General features: G+C 37.5%; 1 protein-coding gene across 28 annotated transcripts in view; it reads left to right on the forward strand.

Annotated features, from left to right (window-relative positions):
• The window catches only part of LOC102071518 (poly(rC)-binding protein 3), a 502,832-nt gene that overhangs the window by 315,933 nt on the left and 170,111 nt on the right, over positions 1-16,788 (forward strand). For 26 of the 28 annotated variants that reach the window (XR_012581510.1, XR_012581511.1, XR_012581516.1 and 23 more), the window contains one exon: positions 12,777-12,862. The exons of the other annotated variants lie outside the window; for them this stretch is intronic. The gene's annotated coding sequence lies outside the window, so the exon portion shown is untranslated. The remainder of the gene's footprint in view (positions 1-12,776; positions 12,863-16,788) is intronic. 28 annotated transcript variants of the gene reach the window in all.

A 16,788-nucleotide genomic window follows, 5' to 3' on the forward strand; every position in this document is an offset into this window, starting at 1 on the left:
AGTGACTCATATTACTTAATTTCTAACTTTTCAAGTGTATTACATAAATTAATTTCTTTCTGTTTAAACACAGGTATGATGACAGTTCATTTTCCCTTGATATTCCTTTGCAGAAGGAATAAGCTATAATTTCCTTCCTTGCTCCCCCCTGAATTCCTTTTCAGGCTCTGGGTATCTCTCATGGCACTGGCATCAAACTGACCTTACTGAGCAAGGCATGTACCTTGAAGTACCTGGCAGAATCTCTGCTGTGCAGGAAGAGTTCACTGTTTCACTGAAGCTTGATTATTTGCTCTTTTTTTTTTTTTTTTTTTTTTTTTTTTTTTTTTTAAGGAATGTGAGCATGGAAACTTTCATATGATCACAGGACGAAAATAAAACATGGCTTAGATATGGATTCAGTACCTTAGAAATAAGGTACAGGAGAAAAAAGGTTCAATGTTTCAAATGTTCTGTGGAAAGAAAAGCTAATTCTGATTTTCTGGTCTGTCTGATTTGCTCTGATAGCTGGAGATTTATTGATTGAATCTGCATCATTCAAAGAAGCAAATTAATGCTTTGCTGTCAGATTCTGAGAGTTCCATGCTGTGATTTGATCCATTTAAGCAATATTTTTTTTTTTTACAGTCTTTTCTTATTTGTTTTACTCCTGATGCACAGGAGTAGTCTTCCCACCTTGTTTACAGCAGTGCTTCAACACATTCATTGCTCAAATTATAGAAAAAGATCAATTATAAGGGACATGCTTGCTTCCTTTGTTCTGTAGACAAATTACAAGTTTATAGAAAAGACTGTATCTTGGTTTCTGTTAGCCACATTTGAGTCCCTGGAAATGTCAGTGACTAGGGGTTGTGTGGGCATGGGGGGACCATGGCTCTGGTGGTCAAAACTTGTGTGGGTCCTGATTCTGCCCTCAGCTGGGCTGGTGTGGCACCACGTTATGGCTCCAGCAGGGATTCCTCAGTAGAAAATGTTGGTATCAAACCACTATACTGGGCAACCAAAACAATCTTTGTGAAAGGCATTGCGGTTTTACTTGCCAGCAGGGGTGTTTATTTCCAAATGTACCTAGATATAGATAGATGCATTTCTGATAATTCTTTCTTGATCTTGTAAATCTAGCAAAACTAGACAGATCAAGATCTTACTTTAATCAATTTATGTCTTGATACATTTGTCAGGGCAAATAATTTCTTAATATTAAGATGTGACCTCTGTCAAAATCTTACACCTACAACTGAGGAAAGAAAGGAGCATTGTAGCTTCCTGAAATGTTATGAGAGAGAAAGTATATTGGAGCTAATGGAGGAAGCCTATAACAGAAAAATAGAGCCTGTTCTTACAGATGATGTCAAATTCACTTGGCCTTGCTTCTCATTAGTGCAACCAAGACTATGGCCTGTGCTGGATATGAGTAAATTTATAGGCACTGAAAAATAGCCCTATCACAGAATTTAAAATGAATATTTTAAATTGACAAGGGTTAAAAGAAAGACCATTAGAGCTGAATAAGTATTTGAGAATGTTAGTCCATAGCTCAATACATCTCCCAGAAAAATCAGTGCCCAAAATTGTTGAAAAAATATTCTTCTTTTTGCCCCCATTTGTTTTTCATGGGGGCAAAAAGATGTTTTTAATAATCTTTTTGCTTTCTCAATATTTTTAATCTCAAATGGTTTTTTAATAATCTTTTTAGAAGATTTTATACTATCTCAGGGATGATGTTCCTTGGTGTTCAAAAAGCTGCCCTGTTAAATACTGGGAAGGCTGAAGGCATCACTTAATCCCTTCACCCAATGTGTTTACATCTGGGGAGAGGCAGTGGAAGCTATCCCAGATTGTCTTGCCAGTGTGCACAGTCCATGCTGTGGAGAGACAGAGCAACTCCAGAACTGCACACCAGCTGAATTGCTCAGATTCTCTAAGAGTGCAGCTTGTATAATGCTAGCAACCCCATATCATTGTTTTCACAATTTGTTTTATAAAATATGCAAACCACCAAAGCTGAGCAATGTGGGATGGAGTGGATGGTTTTTTCCTTGTGCTACATCACAAGCAGGGCGACAGCCAGTGTAGCTCTGAGATTAATGGTCTTAAGGTTATTTCTACCAATTAAAGATGTGTCTCAGTGTGTTCAGCTATGTCTTGACCATGCAGTTCAAAATCTCTTTTATTTATCTGCCCACTTTGTCTGGTTTTGAGTCCCTCACTTTAGTGCATTGCTTCATATCTTCTGCTGCACTGTAAACTTAGAATAAAGTATTAGGGGCAGCTGATCAGCACCCAAAAAATCATAGTTATATCCTACTGCAGGTGGGCTGGGCTCTGTTTGAAAAGTTGCATCTAGGAATTCAAACAGTTGAGAAAAAAATATGAAACCTGCCTTCTGATGAACATCCTACCAGGAGAGCAGCTGGAAGGAACCCAAGAAAGTTTTCTCTGGCCCTTTGTTTTTATAGCTCTTATGTTCTTGACTCTGAATGTGCAAAGGGAAACAATAGTATAGGAAAGAGACTTTTTCTGTGCATGCTAGGAGGCCACACTTGTAAGTAGGGAGACTGCATGGTTTCAGTTTGGTATATGTTCCTTGTATGAGGAACCGGTTTCAGTTCAGGTAAGATTCTTTTTGAAGTTTTGTTGGTTTTTTCAGTTCAGTTCATCCAATCATAAAAGTGTATTTCAGAATTACCTTTATGCAACTGCTACTGCAGGAATCAACTTTCACTTGGTGCATGGTGAACGTACTGCACTGCTTCTTCAGCTTGGTACCCAACATTCAAAACTGAGCATTGTGAACCTGGATGGACAGCAACATCCTCAGTTATGTGTAAAGCTCAACATGTGCAGTTGTACAAATAAATAAAAATAACTCACTCAACAGGGGAAATGTGAGTCAACAAAACAAAACAGTACGCTGAAACAGAACCAAAGTGTGCCTTGCCCATAGCGTTCCAGAGCCAGTTTCTCCAGGTTATCTGAGTACTGAAGAATAATGGAATTCACTGTGCCTTTCTGGGTTCTATTTATTTTAATAGACCAGAGAGTAATTAATTACCTTTATTTTCAATTAGGTTGACAATACCTTAAAAGAAGCTTTTAATACCTTAATATTCCACATTACACATGGAATATCTGCATCTATTTTCAGATGGATAACCATGCTGTTTAATACCTAAAAACTGAAGCTCTTTGGTTATGTTCATGCTCCATAGATGTGGCTTCTTCCATGCAGTTAAAAGTAGATGTCTTCACTGCTTTTAATTGACATCTTTCTGTTTGTTCTGTACTTTCCTAATCTACTCTCCCAAGTGGTATGTCAGCCACATGGAACTCTTTAGAAGGTATTTGCAGTTTGTATTCTTTTAAGGGATGTTCTTCCATATGACCATAAAATCATACAAGTAAAAAAGATAGTAAATACATTTTTAAGTACCATTTTACTCAAATTAATATATTTTTACTCAATATATCTTTGCAATATTTGCTCAAGTATAGTACAGTGTTCTACACGCAGATGCACACACAGGTGCATGATCTTTATCCTTGACCTTCAGATTTCTCTTTTTATATCGCCGTTAAACACCAATTTGCTACTAATGCATACTTTGCAATTAAAAATTTATTGCTTTAAAAGCAAAGGCAGTTTCCTGCCTGGTCCTTAATTAATCTTTATTTAAGACACTTAAATATTTATAGTGACTTACTTCTTTTTTTCATTATAAACACTGCAGTGCTTGAAAGAACTTTTATGGTTTTGAAGAGTTTTCACTATAACTGCAATGGCTAGTCATAAAAAAATAAATTCAGCACCTGTCTCAGTCCATAGACTGTGATGTTATTGCAAATGTAGGCACAAAGATGTGAGGTTTAATGGTGGCAGATTGGTACAGAAAGGGTCAGGTTTCCCTTATGCCTCATTCTCCCTCAGTGAAAAGTTGAACAAAGAGCAGGTAAACTATTACTGTGCCTGCTAGACATAAGCAAGGTCCAACTAACTTCAGTGCATGCCAACTGCACAGCTAAGGGAGAAAAGAAATACTGGATCTATTGCTTAACCTTCTGCTGCGTCAGCATTCATCATGCCAGATTGGCACCCTGCTCTCCCAAAGGACAGCAGCAGGGAGTGGCAGGGGGTGTTTACCACACCAAGGCATGGTGTTTCCTGGCTCCTGTGCATAATGAAAGCCACTGTCCAGTATCTGCACAGAGGGCTGGGTTATGCTTCCACCCTCAGCCTACCAACTGAGTGTGCTGCAGACCACTTGGCCCAATCCCAGGACAATATTTTAGGCTATCTCAAATTTGCTGAACCCCTGCTTGTCTTGCAGATTTTCCCAGGAGTGCCTGGACCAGAAATCATTGGCTGAGCCCTATTCAGTATGCAACTTTTCAATTCCCCCAACTATTTAGTGCTTTTGGTAATGATGTTGCTGTAGGTGGAATAGATTCTGCTTCCTTATTTTATAGACAAACCTACCCTGGAGCTGGAAGGGAGAACTGGCCAGCAGTAATTCCACAGCACACTTTCTCTGACCTTCTTTCTGTCTGCAGAGCCATTTTTTCTCTATCAGCTTTTCTTTTTCTTTTCTGTTTTCTCTTTAGAGAAGAAGGGAAAGCCCAATTTATAAGAGGATTCCTATTTTCATACACTAAAACAAAACAGCTTTGCTGTTGAAAAGCAAGATAGAGGTGAGAAGGGAGTAGTTTAGGTTCATAGTCAGGGATTTGCAGACTGAGTGGGATTCTGCATCACATATTCTGCAGGAGGTCACACTTAGTGATCAAAGAGGACCCATAAGAAGGTCTTAAGCAATGGAAACAGCCATGCCTTTCATTCTGGCACAAGGAAGGGTAAGGTGGACTTCTGTGTGCAAGTTAAATTAGAGAAACAGCACTGTGATTCTGCATGGTCAAATTGCCTTAAACAATGGGATCACCACAGTGTTCTGGGAAACACAGCAGGTAAAATTGCAAAGCAGATATGAGAAAACTGAAATTGAATTGCAGTACAAGGAAATAACCTGCTGCTATAAACTGTACCCTTACAGATTTGCTTGCTGATTGCAACATGCTTTTTATTATGTGTATAAGCTGTAGATTGATCAAGATTATTTGTTTCCATTTATATCTTGTTGGAAAGCAATGGGAGATCACTGTTTGAATGAGACAGATTACTGCCAATCATTCTCATATGTGAAATGAGGAATTTGAATAAGCATTATTCTTGTTACTTTCAGCTGAGTTATTTAACTGAAACCATAGCTTAAAAAGTGGGATTTTTCACACTGTTTAACTGGAATTATTTAATGTAGCCAGATATCAATACTGATGCTTGAAAGGATGAAATATCATTTTAAGTATTGCAGTGCTGAGTAAGGATAACATAACAATATAATTGGTGATGTGTGGTATGCATCAGGAATGTCAGATGACCGTATCAAGTGAAATCTTCCTCATCTTAATCATGTGAATTATTTCAAGGATGTCACTGGATGACATTCTTCTATAAAGCAAGACCATTTTAATATATAAATGAAATGGAACTGTGCCCACAGATTCTTTTAACAAGGTATTCATTTATTCTAGTCCTGCAATAAAAACAGCTGATTAGATTGATACTATATTAACAGTTTTTTCTTCCTATATCTCCTGCACAGTGTGTTCTCTGTGCAAATTGCAAGTTGTTACAATTGTCCTGTTTTGCTTTGCTGGAGAGTGGTGCTTTAATGAGTGTCACTTTTGTGATGCTAGCAGTAACTTTCGGCAATTCACAGTGGGACTTTTATTTTCTGTTACCTTCTGATAGCATCACCATTTCATTAGCCTTAGCTTATTCCAGAGGCAGAGCAATTTATCAGATAATGAAGGTTGAGTAAGCCTCACCTATGTGACATGTGGCAAGTTCTGTCATTTCTCTGCCCTCACCTGTTGGACGTGCCATCAGTCTGCAGTGATGCTGCTTGCACAGCACCCAGGACAGCTGGCGTAAATTTTACTTCTAGTTCTACCCCTTTCATTGCAAGACCTGAGGCAGTGGCACAGCCTCTTTGTACTTGCACAATACTGCATCTCAAATAGTAAAGGATTTTGATACCTACTGTGGAGAAGAATGATAACTCTGAAAGTCTTTAATATTCCTGCTGAGCAGTAAGGCACAATAAGCATGCCAAATTGAGATGGTGCATGAACTAGACAGTGTCTCAGAGATTTCCTGTTCTTAACCATTCCTGGTCAGTGTCTACAGCATAGAGAAGAGGCTATCTCCTAGAGATTGTGGCAGGGAAACAACCCTTGTTCTTTGCTATCTGCACAGTTTTCCCTAAGTGTCAGTCTAAGCTTGTCAAACAAGGATACCATACTGACCACCACACTCTTTTTTGTCCATCCTTCCCAAGGCAATGCTTACTCAGGTGGGTAATGCTCCTCACACACATCTTTGTGTTGCATGTGTCCTTATGAAACTAAGCTGAGGTAATTAGGAAGCTTTATTCATTTAAGTATCGCTTCTTGACACACCATGGAAATCTTCAATAAAAAAACCAGCTTGCTGCTGGATAAGGCAGCACAGTGACTGCTGCCTCTAGAAGAAGAGCACATCACAAGCAGGTGGGAAATTTATCTAGCACAGCAGCCACAAGAAATCTCAGAGCATTATGGACAGTGGGGACCAACTGAACAATCAGTATCGAATTAGGGAGGGGACAGCTGGGAGGACTTGAAATCTTTTGCACTCTTGTCATAGATATTGTGATATTGCCTGTCTCTCTAAATGAAATAACAATAGGGAAGCCTCAGGGCAGATTGTCTGCTTCCCCTCTCTTGGGGAGTATGCCTTATTTTGCTCAGCATATTAGAGGTGGCAGATCCATTGTAATGCAATGTCAAAGGCCTTTGGGATCAAAAAAACGTTGTGTGTGTGGTATTGGAAGGGCAAAGAAAAACATTGACCCTACCAGATGTGATCTTTTCAGGTAGTATGTATGCACTTTGGTTGACCAAGCTTAAAGAAAATTAAATCATTCCAGATGATTGTCCCAACTTAGAGTAAATATAATTATTTTGACTGCATAGCTCCATAGCTTTTAATCAGAACTCCTTGAGGAATATGGCAACCTTTCCATTACAGATTATATGATGGTCCAATAAACTTGTTTTCTTAAAGTCTGATTCACTTCTGCTTTAACATTTGAAAAAAAATGTTTGTTAGATCCAAACAGCTATTTGAGAAATACCTGTGTGAGGAAGCACTTTGCTATGCTGATTGTTTTGTACTCACAACAAATCAAGCAAACATCAAATCCAGGTGCAAACTAGCATTTTTTCTATTTGTTATTCAGTTATTTTTTTACCCACCTGTATCTTGCAGAAAGTTGTTTTCATCTGTTCAACAAGAAGAAACATTCTGCTTAGTCTGAGGTGGCCATTCATGAGCAGTATCATTCTTCCTCCAACATAAGGCAATAAGGCAAAAGTAGAAACAATTGTTAACAATGCATGGCCAATAGAAAACAGCTGACAAAACCACCCACATGCTAAAAGTGCCTTGTCCAAGCAATTCAATGCAAAATTAACAAATGTGTCTGCAGAAATCTGCCCATTAACAATGTCCAAGTGGAAAATAGGGCTGGATCATGCATTTTCAGGCTGTCCGTAGGATGTAGTAGGAGAGTAGGGCTGCATCCTCGTGCTCCTAGAGAACAGAATCATTCTTTGTCTATATAAGGGTTCTCAGAGCAGTTCAGTTTAAGTTAACTGAAGGTATGGAATTGGTGAGTATAATGGAGGTGCAACAAACCCAGTCTGGACATTTTCATTGAAAACAAAGATGCTTAAATATGTTGCCTGCTCCATTGGGTTGATCTTGGCCAGTGGTTAGGCACCCATCTAGCTGCTCTCTCAATCCCTCTCCTCAGAAGAGGAACTCAAAAATCTCATGACTCAGAATGAATTAGATTATTTACCAATTACTGTCACCGAGAAAACAAACTGAGCTCGGGGACTTGAATCCCTTGCACTAGTCCAACACAACCCTGCTAGCTGAAACACCAATCAGCCTGAGCTGTGACCTTTTAGAGTGGACAGGTGTTGGAGTAAGTACATGCCTGCACAGAAAAGTCTTTTTGCTTGAGCAGAATAACAATTTCATGTTAATTGAGGTAAACTTTGAAAGAACTTATGCAGGCACACTGATTTGTATGTAAACCTCATTTGTTTCCCATCAGTTTTGAACAGCTACTATTTCTCAGTGTAGGGTATAAATTTTAAGAGCGGTCACTGTTCCAACGCAGGTAGTTAGAAGTAGCTTTTTCTGCAATATCTCTTGAGTTTGATTTCCCTTTTTTGGGCACGGCTCTTAGGAACTGTTCCAGCTAGTGTGCAAGAAAAATTTTGAGGGCAGAAAATTCTGAGTTTCACAGGTACCTTTGTATAACTTCACATTCTAGGATAATTAGAATAAACAAAGGGTTTTATTTTCAGAGTTCTTTACAAGACCATCTATGGTTTAGGAAATAAAAAATTAATACAATTATAATTGTAATAATCCTCTGTACAGATCTGATAACCTTTTAGAGTTTTGGAATTTTGCATAAATTAGTAACTAAAAATATCTACATGAGATCAGATGGGTCTGTGTCCTAAACCAGTGTCCCACCTAAAACAGCCAAAATACCAAGTGAGCTTAGCCTAGCATGACGTATTCAGCTTTCAGGATATTTAACACTCCAAGACGCCATGCAAACATTTTCTGTCCTGAACAGACATTGAGTAATCACTATGAAAGTACTGGAAGAAAATTCCCCTCATGTTTTCTGGTTCACTTCCCAGTGACTGGGGTCACACCAGGCTATGCCCCATCCCTCCCCAGACCTCCTGGTTTTCAATGAAATAACATGGGTAAGTAGCAGAAGGGAACAGTGATAGCAACCAAAGTTAGTGATCTGAGCAACCAAGAGTTGTAGGACCAGACATACCCCACAACTTAGTTGTGACCTCCACAACCAGAGATCTAGTCTGCCAAAGTCAGTCAGAACACTTCCATCATAGTCCTCTAAAAGTGTTTCCTAACCATGGCCTTTTATCTGATCAGAAGCATCAGCCATCCCATGGTGGAAGTCACAAGCTGTTCACTTGTAGCAAAAGAGTCCCAGAGAGAAGTCTTTAATAGATCTGCATAAGATGAACAGAAGAAGACACAGAGTTCAAGCAACCTTGCTTAGTCACTAAAATAATAGTATTTTATCACCACAATAAACATAAAGTGACAACTCCATATATCCTACATCTATCTGTGTGTCTGGGAAAATCTCTGTGCCTCCCATCATGAGACACATGTAACAGTTAAGATGAAGGCCACTAACTACACCGGAATGGTATTACCATTTTCTTCTTTTTTGAGGGAAGAAAATTCAGTATATCATCTCTTATTTCCATAAAATGAGAGTTTTGTATACCAGTCCCTTTATTCTTCAGTAGCAGTTGGATGCTTGGATGCCAGACCTGAGGATCCTCAGAAAATCCTAGCCTAAAGCCTGCCTGCCTGAGTAGGCTGCACTATTTGAACTTAAAATGGTCCTTAAGCCCCTCTCTAGATATGTCTATAGAAATGTAAAATCACATATTTGCACTAATGCTCTCTAACATCTGCCTGTTGCAAGAGATGACTAAGAACTCAGAAAAAAAGCAAAATTAATGACAAGAATTGCAACAGCTGTATTTAAACCAGACCAAAGGACAACCTCCCTTGGTAACACCCTACAGCACTCTGTAAAGCTTCTTAACCTGAAAGTTTATAGCACGCAGCTTTGGGTAAAACACGGACTAGTACTGGTCAATGTTTCTTTCACCACTACAGTGGCTTGCTTTTTGAAGCCCACACATCTTTGGAGCTTCCCACCACATCCTGTGGCAATGAATTTCCACCTTGTAATTATGATCCTCGTGGAAAGCATCCTCTCTTGGATTTTATGTTTAAAACTTACCAACTACTAATTTTATTGTGACTACTTCCTTTGCTATGAAATAAAGTGAAAACCATTCTTTATTCACTTTCTCAGTTTGCTTCATTATTGTCTTGGGGCTCTGTCACAGTCCTTTTCCTCATTTGTCCCTCTTCTATATGAAAATCCTAAAGTCTTTCTTTTTTCTTTCCTGGTAGAGAAACCATTAAATACCTTTGATCATCCTGTCACCATTTTCTTTATCCTCCTATTGCTATCCTGTCATTTTTGAGATGAGATGACTGGAACTGTATTCAATATTCAAAATGCTAGGTGAGCAATGGATTTCTTTGGCAGCATTATTGTATTTCTTCTTCTTCTGTTTTCTGTTCTATTCCTAGTATTTCCTAATATACTGCTTTATTTTTTTTTGACAGTTGATGAGGATTTAGGTGACATTTTCATAAGGCTGTCTCCAAGCTCTCTTTCCCAACTAGTAGTTAATTTCACTGTGTGTTTATAGATTTCCCAGGGTACAGGTAGGACAGCTTAGTCATTTAGCCTTGAAAACAACTAAATTACAAGAGGGGTTGGGCTGTAAATGGGAGATTGTTGATAGAATTTTGTACTTGCTCAGTTCTGCTGGCAACTTTTATTCTTCTAGGTTTTGTTATACCAGAGGTTTCTCTCATGTATGTGAGGCAGTGTAAATGTTTGCCATGGAGCTCACAATTTCAGTGGGCTGTTGATTATTTTAACAGAACATTAATTCTAACAGAAAACTCATTCAGGAAAGAGTATATTCCATGACTTTTAGAGAGGGTTTTGCTGATTTTGCTGCTGTAAGGCGCATCCAGACCAAAAGCAAGGGAATCCAAACAAATGCATAATCCTCTGCAGTACTGACTCAATGGAGATTTTTATCCCATAGCCTTCAATATCAGGTAGAGATGCATAGCATTTCAATCTTTTTCATAGTTGAAATGTGCTATCAGTATCATAATGATTGCTAAAATGGAGTTCTGGAGCCTAATGAAATCTGAAATTAAATAAATCACTTTAGGACTGTAAAAACCTAGCTGTGAAAGAACTTTAAATAGTTGTTTCTAAAAGAGTGCTGACAGAATAAATATATTGCTGCAAGTTGATCAGTCTCATCTCTGACTTTAAAAAAATTGCTACGTTATATTTCAATTATTGCTGTCAAAAATTCCTTAATGGGCCAAAGACACCTCAGTATCATATCACAAGTAGACATCTTTTTAAAATGAGGTTTTCATCTGTCTCCTTTCATGGAGTAGTAGTCATTTGACTTTGTCCTTGTAACTATAAGCTTTTATTTTCAAATTTGTGGCTGCACTACAGTACAGAAGGTAGAGATCTATGAAGTTTTCCTGTTAATGCAATTTTCTCTGAGCAACATTTCTGCTCCTTAATAATTCTGTTGTTTATTCCTATGTGTTATAGGCAGAGTTTTATTAGTATGGATTTTATATCTCCATTCCAGTCTAAGTCCTGGAGATCTTAGAAAGATTGACAGTGGAAACATTCTTTCATAGTTGTGTTGGGCTGACTTTGGCCAGCAGCCAGGCACCCATCCATCTAGCCTCTCACTTCCTCCTGAAAAATACAATAGAAATTTTTCTCCCAGGAAGCTGAGAGGCCTCAGAGAAAAGGAAAACAATTCTTATCTCATTTGCCTCTCCTGTGTTATGCTCATGTGGAATGTGTTTGGAGATTGTTTACTCACAGGTGATTGCATGACTGGATTCTGGTGTGAGTTGTTTTGACTCATTGGCCAATTGGGGCCAAGCTGTGTCAGGACTCAGGAAAGAGTCACAAGCTTTCATTATGAGCTTTTTAGCGTTCAGTAAGTATCCTTTCTGTATTCTTTAGTATAGAATAGTATTATTAAATATAATGAAGTATAATAGAGTAATAAATTAGCCTCCTGAGAACATGGAGTCAGATGCATCATTCCTGCCTTTGTCGGGGCATTCCCTGCAAATATAATAATAATAGGCAAAAAAAAATCCCCAGAGATGACTTTGGGAAAACTAATTTAGTTTTTTGTCAGTTAAAAATAGAATAGGAAAGTGAGAAATAAAGACAACACTAAATCCACTTTCCATCTAACATTCTTTTTCATAGATTCAACTCCACTCCCTAATTCCCAACTCCCATAACTCCTTCCACCACAGCCTGCATAGATGGAAGCACTCATCCCAGTTTTTCAGTTTCATTTTGATTTTGAGAGCTAGGAGGGCTTCTTGGTACAGTCAACTCCCCTTTCTGTTAAGGACAATTGGAAATTACAAAGCTATACTTTAATGTAGAGTTGTGTTTGAGTACAAAGGGATAGTCTCAGCTACTAGACCACACATTAGGAGGCCAAATACATTAACTAGTCCAAAAGATAGCAAATGAACTTGTAGTCGTTTTTTTGAAAGACGTTTAGGGACATGATTTTCTGGGTTTGTTTTGGTAAGTCATTTACTCAGGCATATTGGTTTTTTAAATAATAAAAGAGTCAGACTTCTTTCATTTTCACTGCTCTCTCTCAACTATAAGAGCTTGCAAATGTAGGTATGCAAGATAATAAGTTATATAATTGTTTTTCCTCATTGTTTTGACTCCCTAGTCACTCCAGGAAGTTTGATCTGAGCAGTTCAACTTCTGGAAGCCCATGAAATCCCTACAAATCCAGCGGGGCAATAAAAACATATTTTATGAATTAATAACCTCATAAAATGGGAAAGCAATCTATGTTGGACAAGTTTTGGTTTAGTATTTGATGGGTGACAAAATTATTAAATCCTTGATCATTCTCCTTTCCAGAGCATACTCAACACTTTTAGATATCTTGGGACTGCAAAAGCTGACCATCGACAGCAGGTTTTTAAATATCACTACTCTTCTGACAAGTAAGTTCTCCATTCCAGATTTTTTTCCCTCTCTAATATTCCTGACTTGTATTTTATTCTTGTATTTATTATATGGACTATCGCATTAATTTTCTGAGCCAAGTAAACATGAGTGCAAATTGAATAGTATGGAACTGCTCTTAAATTTCCCAGCTAGAATGAAACCTATCAATTACAGATAGAGATGAGGTAAAGCACTGACTCACCTATTTATCCCAACTTGAATTGCACCTCTGGTGACATCTCTGGATGTTTTGGGAAACCCTTTTCTCTAAAATATTTTTAGAATGGAAAATTAAATCATTAAATATTTGTATGTTTTTGCTGGCGTTTAGGGAAAGGAAGCTAGAAGAATTTGGAAACTTCTGGAAATAATAGTGTCTGAGGATACACTCTTCATTTAGAGGAAAGAGTGTTAGAAGAACTGGAAAGGATTGAGAGAAGTGGAGAGGAAAAAGGTATATATTGGAATGAGGAGGAAGAGGATCCTTACTAAGAGGAATAGAAAAGAAAGTTCCTTTCTGTTCAGCTCTTGTTGAGGGAGAGCTTCAGAACGTATTAAAATTTTAGTTTTCCTGTGCATAAAGTTTAACTTTCATGAGACTGAATTTTAAAACACAAAGTTATTCTAAACAATGAAGTTCACTTATCCTAACTTCTTAAGTGAGAGATCTTATATATCCAGAGGCTGCTGCTCCAGAAATATCAATGGCAATTCTTACAGCACTACTAAATTTCATCTTTCTTTCTATTTTCATAAAATTACTGTAAATAATATGTTATTTGCTACATCTTGGAATATATTTCACTTATTTCACTTCTGTGTATCCAGTAGATTTTATGAAATGCAGTTCTTGGTTACAGGTTGGTTGAGTTTTGACAATCATGTTTTATTACTCTGTGGATGATTGGTATTGAAATTTTAGGACTTCTTTCTTTATTGCCACTATATATTTCTGAGATAAAGAAATACATTGAATTGAATACATTGAATTTAGTTCATACAGCATCAAATATTTCATGACCTTGTATATCATAATTAAGCATGTTTAGCTACCAGCAGTCTCCAAAACAAAAGTCTTCTGATGTAGTACTTCTTATAAATGAAGAAAAAAGTGATATAAAGAATATGCACAATTTAATAACTGCCCATGGGAATAAAAATCTTTGGATTTATATTTATAAAACAGCTTCCTTCTTTCCTATTGCTTGTTTGGTTGCTTTTCAGGCATTTTAGCTATAAGCACACAGCCCAGGTTTTGAGTTTTATTTGGGGTCTTAAAGGATCCCAGTACTGAATATATCATGTGTTATTAAGTGAACCACCTGTCTGCAACTCTGTGTGGTTCACTTTCCTATTTGGGACAGAACATGTCAGAGATGTGGACAACAATACAAGCTTCCATACCTACTTTAGTGACCACTCAGTTGTATTTTGCTAAGAGGTAAGACAGGCTAGAGCCAGCAGCTTCCATTCTTCTTGGATGAGTCAGTGAGATGCAGTTTTGAAGCTCTGTCCTGTTTACCCTGAAAAGCAGACCGTAAGGAAAATGAGGCTGTTTGGCACAATGAATCCAAGCTTAATAATTGAATTACTGAATCTCTGTGGCATTAAGCATGTCAGGACTGTGCACCAAACTGATTTATCGGTTCGTCAACCCAGGAAATAAATAATAAACTGTGAGTCAGTCTGAATGGAGAAAATGGAGGGTTTAATTTTGAGATGAAGCAGGGGGGCAAGTTCTAAGAAAGAGGCTCCATTTCTGCTTAGACAAATTACCTTGTTTTCATTAACAGCATTGTGTTTTGAGGCAAATGCTACATAAGCAAAGGACAAGGACAGGCATATGCCTATGGGTGAAGCAGTGGTGGTGGTGGTATCTCCTTTTATTTTGTAGTACGACATTGTAATAGTCACAGGGTAAATCCCCTCTTCTACTAAATTATATTGGAACACAAATCCCTCACCTCTGATCACAGTTCCTATCAGCTTCCTTGGTTCTACAGTATGACCAGCAAAGTATTTATTAGAGTTTACTTCACTTAGTATTCTGAATAGTTATTCAGTGCTCTCATAAAACATTATCCCTACACAATACGAATGGAGCACTTGCTAAATGACAGTAACATAGAAAATACTTGGCAAGAGGAGTCATAATTGAGGGAGAGTTTTTGCTGAAGATTTCGGTAGATGTCCTCGGTATTTTGTGGACAACCTGGAAGCTGACAGAATTTCCTCGTCAATGAAATTTGCAAATGATACCAACAGTCCGGACCACTTGCTCCATCAAGCACTTGGGTTGCTTGGTAACCTCAGCCCATCCATGCATAGCAACATACTGCATTTAGGGCTGAAGAGTTTCTCTCTTCATCGAGAGAAAGAGGAATTGTGTTCTAAGGAGTCCTAAGCTTTGAGGGAAATATATCGGGAATCACAGCAAATAAGCAAGTTCACTGTAAAAATCGATAACATAGAGCAGGGGTTGTTGTTTTGGTTCTAAGTCTGACTGTGGTGACACTGATACCAGAAGGCTGTTTTGGTGCTTCTGCTTTAAGAAAGGGTGCTGTAAAAAACATAGAGGGTCAGAAGAAATTATCACTCCATCTTTCTTGTGTGCATTTACTTTGTAATTAGTTTTCTGGAAAAGGGTTTCTTCCCCCCAGCTGGTATTATTAAAGTATTCTGCCGTTCTGCCAAGGTGTAGCAGTAAATAAAATGGTGGTTGACCTCACTAGTTTGATAATCTAAACTGGGAAGAACACTTTTTAAAAAAAAAAAAAGTGGTAGCCTCCTTTTACATCATCTTCTCCCTGGTTACTGTATTGTTGACTGGCAGCATAATTCCTGTAGTCAAAATACTGATGGGAGAAAAACCTTTGATCACTATAATCACTCCTGTTCCACTGCTGTGAGTATACCATAGGACAGATCAGTTTGACAGATACTTGTTTACATTAGGTACTTATATTAGTAAAACTGGAACCTATATTGTCGCATTTAGGGAATTACATACAAGTTCCTGATATATTTATTCATATTCTTGATATTTGCTTTTTGTTTTCTTAGAAACCAATGAATGACATTTCATATTTTTATGTTTATTTATTTATTACATATTTTAAGGTCATTTATTAGTCAAATTAGCCATTCTTTGTACTGAGTAAACAGAACAGTGTGTTTTTTTCTGTGCCCTGAAAGTTTTTAGAATTAGCAGATTTCAGTCTCTGCCATGGAGCTTTTCCTTTCAGTAGAAAGTAAGATTTTCTGCCTTTATCAGCTCTCAAGAGATAACTGTGCATGAACTAGATATTGCATAAAGCTAACCTGAATAAAGTGAAGAAAATACCTCCTTTGAACATGCAGACAAAGCTACAGATATCAAACTTGGACTAAGCACTTCTGTCAGAGCCTGTTTTCTCTAGTCTCTTAAACTCTCCCAATTCAGTGGTTTGATGGTCAGCAAATATTTACCAACAGACACATAATACTTGAGTATTGCATGTTATTTAATGTAAATCCAAGTTTGAAACCACATTGGTAAAAATTCATTTGTAATTTTAAATTATCTAGTTTTAAATGAAAGGATAATTTAAAATAAAAATATATATTTCAATTGAAAAATTGCACCTATTTAAAAAAAATGCAAACAGCAGTTTCAGCAAAATCCATTTTTGTATTAAAAAATTATGCATGACTTCCTTTGCAGGCTGCCTGCAGTACAATAGAAAATGAAGCAAGCAGCTCTACTTTGTGTGGCTATTTGGAAACCCTTGAGGTGTTAAAGAAGTGAAATAGTGGCTTGCCTAAGGCAACAACTGTGTTAAACTTAGATGTTGATTTGTTTATTTAATAAGCATAGCAAAAAGGCAAAATACTAAATGAAATATCTTAGTGAAAATAAACAGAATTATTGCCATAAAGAAAA

The sequence above is a fragment of the Zonotrichia albicollis genome, chromosome 1 (assembly GCF_047830755.1).
Source record: "Zonotrichia albicollis isolate bZonAlb1 chromosome 1, bZonAlb1.hap1, whole genome shotgun sequence".
Classification (NCBI taxonomy): domain Eukaryota; kingdom Metazoa; phylum Chordata; class Aves; order Passeriformes; family Passerellidae; genus Zonotrichia; species Zonotrichia albicollis.